The following is a 7,081-nucleotide window of genomic DNA, read 5'->3' on the forward strand; positions in this document are numbered from 1 at the left end:
AATTTGTCAATGAGTACACTGTGAAAAAAAATCTCAGAGTTATCTTAATTTGTATTTCCTGTATTCGTGATTTGGAACACTTTTTTTATGACTGTTGATTGTTTGATGCCTTCCATTGAGAATTGCTTGCTTATATTCTTTGACCACTTATTTTTTGTGAAAAACTGCCATTCCTACATATCTTAATAAATTTCTTGGATATCTTGAATATCAGAGTTTTATCAGAGAAACTTGCTACAAAGATTTTTTCCCTAATGAATTATTTCCTTGTTAATTTTATTTTGTTTATGCAAAACCTTTTCAATTTCATGTAATAAAAACTAATATTTTCCAAGTTCTTCCCTATGGATGAACTCTTACCCTATCCATAGTTACAAAAGTTATCTCTTTCCCTAATTTATTTATTGTGTGATATTTTATATCAAGATTTGTGGTCCATTTCAAGCTTATTGTACTAAATATGAGACCTTGTCTTGTACTAAACCTAATTTGTCCTAGACTGCTTTCCAGTTTGTGTCAAATAGTGAGTCTTTCCCCTGAGCAGTTGCAGTCTTGGGTTTTTCTAACTCTATATTTCACTGTATTCTTTTACTTCTGTGTGTTATGGATCTAATGTACCATTGAATAATGATAGTGATATATCCTTGCATTATCCCTGATTTTACTGCAAAGCTCTATAATTTATCTCCATTATATATATAGTTGACCATTGGCTTTAAATAGATGCTATTTAACATATTGAGGAAAAGATCACTTATTCCTATGCTTAGTGGGTTTTTTAATAACAAATACATATTGAATTTTCTCAAAAAGCTTTTTCTACATCTACTATAATTAAGTGGTTTTGATTGTTTTTGTAGTTAACATGGTGTTAATTGTAATTTTCCTAATTGACCCTTTCCTACTTGATCATAATGTATAATTTTTTTGTTATTATAATCTCTTTACTAATATTTTATTTAAAAATTGTGTCAATGGTCTTTAAGAGTATTGTTTTCTTATTTTCTTCTGAATTTTTCTCTCTGCTTTAAGTGTCAGTATTGTATTTGTATCATAGAAGCAATTTGTTAGTACATGTATTCTTTTTGTTCTTATTTTTTGCAAACAGCTTATGTAGTATTGGAATTAATTTTTACTTGAGTGTTTGAGAATATTCACTTGTAATTTCATCTAGTCCTGAGTGGGATTTCCACCCTCCCTACTTTGGAAATTCATTTATGGCATATTCAATTTCCTTTTCTGAGACTGGGTTATGTAGTTTTTCTATTTGTTTTGATTGAGAATATTTTCTATGTTTATAGCTGTTCATTTAAATATTCACTTTGACAAGTTGGCATATAATTGGGCAAAACTTTTTGAAATTACTTCCTTTATATATTGTGATTACTTTTTTCATTTTTGCTGTTGGCAATTTAGTTTTCTTTTTTAATCAATCCCTCCTTTCCCAACTTCTCTGTTTCTGTCAAGGGTACAAGCATCCCAATTACATAGGCTCACAAGGTTTCATCCTTGATTCCTCACCCTCACACACTCTACATATCCAATCCATTACCAAATCTTGTCATTTCTACCTTCACATCATCTCCTGTATCTATCCCCATCTCTCAGCTAACACAGCAATGCCATGCTGATATCTAGCCTAGATTGTTACAGTAGCTTGCTGGCTGTTTTCCCTGTCCCAAGGCTCTCCCTATTGTAGCTCATCTTCTACTTAGTTGCTAAAATGATTTCTGTAAAGCTCAAGTCTGACCATGTCACCACCTCCATCTCCCCCATTTAATAAACTCCAGTGGCATCAAATAGTAAGCCCTCTATTTGGCTTTTAAAGACCTTCACAACTCGATCTCTTCTAACCTTTGCAGTCTTCCCCACCTTTATTCCCCAACATGTATCCATTGATACTAGACTTATTGTTACACACACACATACACACACACACACACACACACACACACACACACACACACACACACTCCTGACTGGGCATTTTCTCTGGCTCTCTATTGTGAATGGAATGCTCTTCCCATTGCTTCCCAGACTTCCTTCAAGACTCAGCTTAAATCTGACCTTCTGTAAAAGGCCTTTTTCTGGTCCTACATGCGCGTGCACACACACACACAAATGCACAGACTACATTTACTTGTCTACTGGCCCTCTAATGAAAGATGCCAATACGAGCAATTTTTGAAGCAATAAATGTTGATTATTTGGTGAAGCTAATTTTGTAATATCTGTTGGGAACCATGATAAGAAAAAGACCTTAACACAGAGAGTATGCTTAATAAAGATGAAATTCTCCCACACTTTTATACAACCAACTTTCCTTTTGCTTCAGATGCATGAGACATTCTCCTTAGTCAAGGATAGCCTAGGCACCTAAACTGGAAGATACTCAGTGCCGAGGAAAGAAGGACAGGCTGTGTGTGTGTGTGTGTGTGTGTGTGTGTGTGTGTGTGAGGGAGAGAGAGAGAGAACACATTAAGAGTTATTTTTTTTAATTATCAGTGGTTTGTTAATACTCATATGGATAATAGAATTTGACAGCCTTGGAAGGGTCACCGATATTCTATGGAAGGGTATTAGACCTTTTGGAAAAGCACGACAAAGACGCCCTTTTCTCCCGCTTATAACCGCTTTCTTCCTTTTCCATTTTCTCAAACTTGAACAAATTTTTTTAAAAGCTTTAGAAATAAAACTTGTCCCCAGTATTGATTTTTTCCTACTTATTTTTTGTCAGTGAAACTAACATACACAGGGGTTTTAAGTAAAGATAAACAAACTATATTGCTGTCATTTGGGATGTACCAAAAATATTGGGTGCTGATAAATCCTTGAGTAGCATAAGATTATAGACCACAAATTTTAGATCTCAGTCATTTCTTTTTTGTATTACCTAGGAATAAGCAGGATTGTTTATTTTTGGAATAAGATGGCATCTTCCTCAGTTCCTAATTGCTATGGAAGGAATGCAAGCACAGAAATGATTAAAACCAAAATTGCTCACCGGAAATCAATTACATGGAAGGAAAACATATAAAAGATATAAACAGAATAGACACTTTGGCTTAATAGATGTCAATACCACAATCTTAGAAGAGAGACATCTTCCTCCACTGGATGAGAGCACTGAAAACATTCCGGAAAAGTACACTGTCAAGCCAAGTGCGTATAGCTTATCGTAGCTGGAAAGTCATTGGAAAATTCCTTAAGAAACTGATCCAAAGGGTAATCACCTCCTGTGGAGAAGGTAGAGCTTCAAATTATTATGTCTCTTAAATATTTTAGCTGAAAGGTTTTTAAATATGGATGATGTAAACAAGTAACAACAGCCACTAACTAACTGCCTTACAGGAATTCAATTCAATTCAACCAATGTTTATTAACCACCCACTAGATGTAATGCACCACACGAGATACTGGAGATACAAAGATTTTAAAGATTATGCACATGGAGTTTTGGTACCTGATGGGATGTTCAAGAGATGGAAGAGTCAATGTTTTACTTTGAACTTTGGTAACTGGTAGCGTGGTGGTGCCACCAATATAAATGAAGAATTGAGAGGGCGGTGCAGCTAGGTGGCATAGTGAATAGAGTACCGACCCTGGACTCAGGAGGACCTGAGTTCAAATCTAGCCTCAGACACTTAACACTTACTATCCCTATGACCTTGGGCAAGTCAGTCAACCCCAATTGCCCTGCCTTCCCCCCTCCAAAAAGCAAAAAAAATAAAAGAATTTGGGGTTGTATGGATGAGAAAGTGATGATGAATTCCATTTGGGATATGTTGAATATATGGAACATTCCTGTGAATATGGCAAGGTAATTGAAGGTGCAGGGCTATTATACCTAATTCTAGAGTTTGGTTAAGAAAGAAGAGTTGTAAATATAAATTTGAATCATTAGTATTAAAGCAACATTTGATGCCATGAGCCAGAATCAGTTCACCAGTGGAAAAAGGTATGTGTGTGTGTGTGTGTGTGTGTGTGCATGTAATATACTAGAAGTATACATAATACATACAGAAACACATTTAAAGAGAACAGAGGCCCAAGAACTAAGGCTTGGAGAATATTACAGTTAGGAACCAAGAAGAAAAAGAGAGGGAATGTAGAAGGGAATCAAAGACAAAATGGAATTGGGGACGCTTCATTTCAGGAAAGTCAAGGAAAAAGAGAACACCAAGAAGAAGGCTATTCCTTCTTATACAGTGTCTGATAAGGAACTGAGAAAAGACCACTGAATTTGGAAAAGGATGAGGCTACTTAAGGTATTTAAGGATTTATTTTCAATAAAATCATAAGGTGAGAAGCCAGATTGCAGTTTGTTAGATGGTGATTACAATGGGTTTGCATCAATAAAACATTGACTTTTTTTCTTAATTGAGAGGACAGTGGAATTGGGGATGGATGGAGAATGTAAAAAAGTTAGTAATTACCTTTCTGAAAGTGTGCAGGGAGGGATGACTCGATGCATACCTGGACAGACTGGTCTTATACTGAATCATGGTGTCTGATTTCACTAGAACTAGACAGTCTTTTTAAGTATCTCACATGTTGTATTGTTTCTTTTGCCTTTAGAGTTAACTCTCTATAGGATATGCCAGATGCTAAGTGATCAGCGAAAGGAGATGCTTCAGCAGTATAAAGAGGGAAAGCTGCTTCAAAAAATGAAAGATCAGCGAGAGAAAGCCAAAAGAGGAATATTTAAAGTTGGGCTTTACAAACCTGACCCACTGCAGTTTCTTAGAGCTTTTCCAGGACAGAAGACGGTGAAACCTGAACCAAAGAAGGTAAACTGACACCTTAAATGGACAAAAATGAGCTAACTGTAATCTTTGTAAAAGTTTAAAGAATAATGTAATAATAATACTTAATATTAATGTAGTGCCTTAAGGTCCAAAAAATGCTTGGCAAATATCATTTGATCCTCATAACAACCTGAACCCTTCTATTCTAATTCCATGAGGAAATTAAAGCAAATAGAATTTAAGTGACTTGCTGGATTTGAACTCAGGTTTTGCTAACTCTAGGTCCAGTGCTTTCTTCACTGACACTATTCTATCTCTACCACAAATGATATGTGCATACTAACTTTAAGAGGGTGATCAGAAGTTTCTATTCTAAGATGACTTTTTTTTCTACAAGGAATATAATTAAGGTATGAGATTTTTGGAGACATGAAAAATAGGTGAGAGACACTAGAAGTATCAGAATTTACAATTAAAAAGTCTAAAATGCAGGTAGAAATAAAGAATTAGCAAAAAAAATAATGTTGAGTGGATTGTAGTAGCATTTGTAGGTACAATTGGAATAACCTTCCAGAAGGCAAAAATAAACCTACTTAGCCACTCTGAATTTCAATTAATTGTTCCAAGACTTTCAAAAAACATAGACACATTTTTTTTTGCCAAAGAGTTATTTATTTCTTTATACTCTTTATTTCTATGAATCAGCATGTAAGTTTGTGTCTATGGAAATGTTTTATAATAGCTGTTGTTTGGGTAGGAAATACCTGATACAGATAGACAGGTCTTTTAAGCTGAGTGGAGGGCTAATGAGTTCTCTCTGCTTTTTCTTTTGTTCATTAAAAAGGATTTGGAAATGGGAATATGCAATTAATATGATTTCAGATAATACAAAGCTCTTCTAGATATTGAAATGCCAAACTTGTGGGCATAAACTGCAAGAAGACCTCACAAAGCTATTTGATAAAGACAAGAAAGTATCAGATTAGCTTTTGTATATAAAAGATAACATGTTTTTAGAAAGTAATCTTTCTAAACTAGTGAGGTATGAATTATATTCTTGGAGTCCTTGTGGACTGTTTTGGGAAAACCTCAACCCTGCTTTCTGAGACCAAAAAGACCAGAATGTGGGCATCATTAGTAACGGTTTTGAAAGCCAAACAGCTAGTTTTATCCTAATGTGAAATATGCATATATAGAAAGGAGTCAAAGATAAAATGGAGTCTTTTTATACTTATGATATATACAATTCTTATCTCTAGGCCTTAAGAAAGAACCAGAAAAGACCCAAAGAGGGGCAGTTAAAGTAATTAATTCAGTATTTGACGGGTATCTCATGAAAATAGGTACTACCCCTTCTTCCTCCCTTCAGGTATGGAAAGACCAAACTAAATTGACATATTTAACATTTTATTAAAATAATGAGAATGGATGGTATTACTCTGAGCATTTTCCCCAAATGACTATCTAGAATTTGGGAACATATCTTGAAACATGAATGAAGCAGTTTTATGACAAATTAAAGGGAGTAACAAACTACTACTTCACAGAGGACATAGTAAGCTTTTAAAAATCTTACTAGTCCAGGCTTCTGCTAAAACAATAGAATCAAGCATTTAAATTAATCAGTTAATTAGATTAGTTCCATAATGGATTTCAGGGCATATCCAAGTAGATCACTAATCTTTTGAGGTCTGTTTTATGTAAGCAACCACATATTTTCTACAAAATATCTTTCTCTGGCAGCAAAACAGATGGAATAGTAGATTGAGACCATTGAGTCTATTCAATAGAGCAAGCTATTATTATATGTCCAGTGTCATTATGGTAAACTCCCTAAACAAATAATAGTAACAGCAGTATAGATGGTGTTCGATTTTTATGCATTATCTAAAATTCATTTAATTCATGATTCAAATAAATTAGAGCCAGGCCAATTTGTGAATTTAATTTACCTTTTTAAAGTTAATTAATAATGATATGAGTACTTGAATTGCTTTCTGCTTTTAAATATGTTAAAAATCAATGTAAGAATTGTGATATTATTCAGCATATTGTCTAAGTTAGTGTGGACTAAAACATGCTGTTTTATATTCATGACTGAACTATAACTTTAACAGTATCAGTTAAGCACCCCAAATTTTGCCTATACTTTTTTGAGGGTGGTTAAGTGACTTGCCTAGGGTCACGTAGCTAGTAAGGTCAAATTTGAACTCAGGTCCTCCTGACTTTAGGTTCTGTTCTCTACTGCACCACCTTGCTGCCCCTTGCCTGCTCTTTTAATCTCAAATCTCTTTTTTGTCATTCAGTCTGTCTGGTTCCAGTGGTATTAAGTA

General features: G+C 34.5%; 1 long non-coding RNA gene across 1 annotated transcript; it reads left to right on the top strand.

The window, feature by feature from the left end:
• Window positions 1-2,644: 2,644 nt before the first annotated feature.
• On the top strand, window positions 2,645-5,336 carry LOC138176177 (uncharacterized). Its single transcript, XR_011172184.1, has 2 exons — window positions 2,645-3,247; window positions 4,579-5,336. It is a non-coding gene; the product is annotated as an uncharacterized lncRNA (long non-coding RNA).
• The last annotated feature ends 1,745 nt before the right edge of the window (window positions 5,337-7,081 follow it).

The sequence above is a fragment of the Petaurus breviceps genome, unplaced genomic scaffold, assembly GCF_028583685.1.
Source record: "Petaurus breviceps papuanus isolate PSGF00001 unplaced genomic scaffold, PetGlider_PUasm1.0 83659, whole genome shotgun sequence".
In the NCBI taxonomy this organism is placed as follows: Eukaryota; Metazoa; Chordata; class Mammalia; order Diprotodontia; family Petauridae; genus Petaurus; species Petaurus breviceps.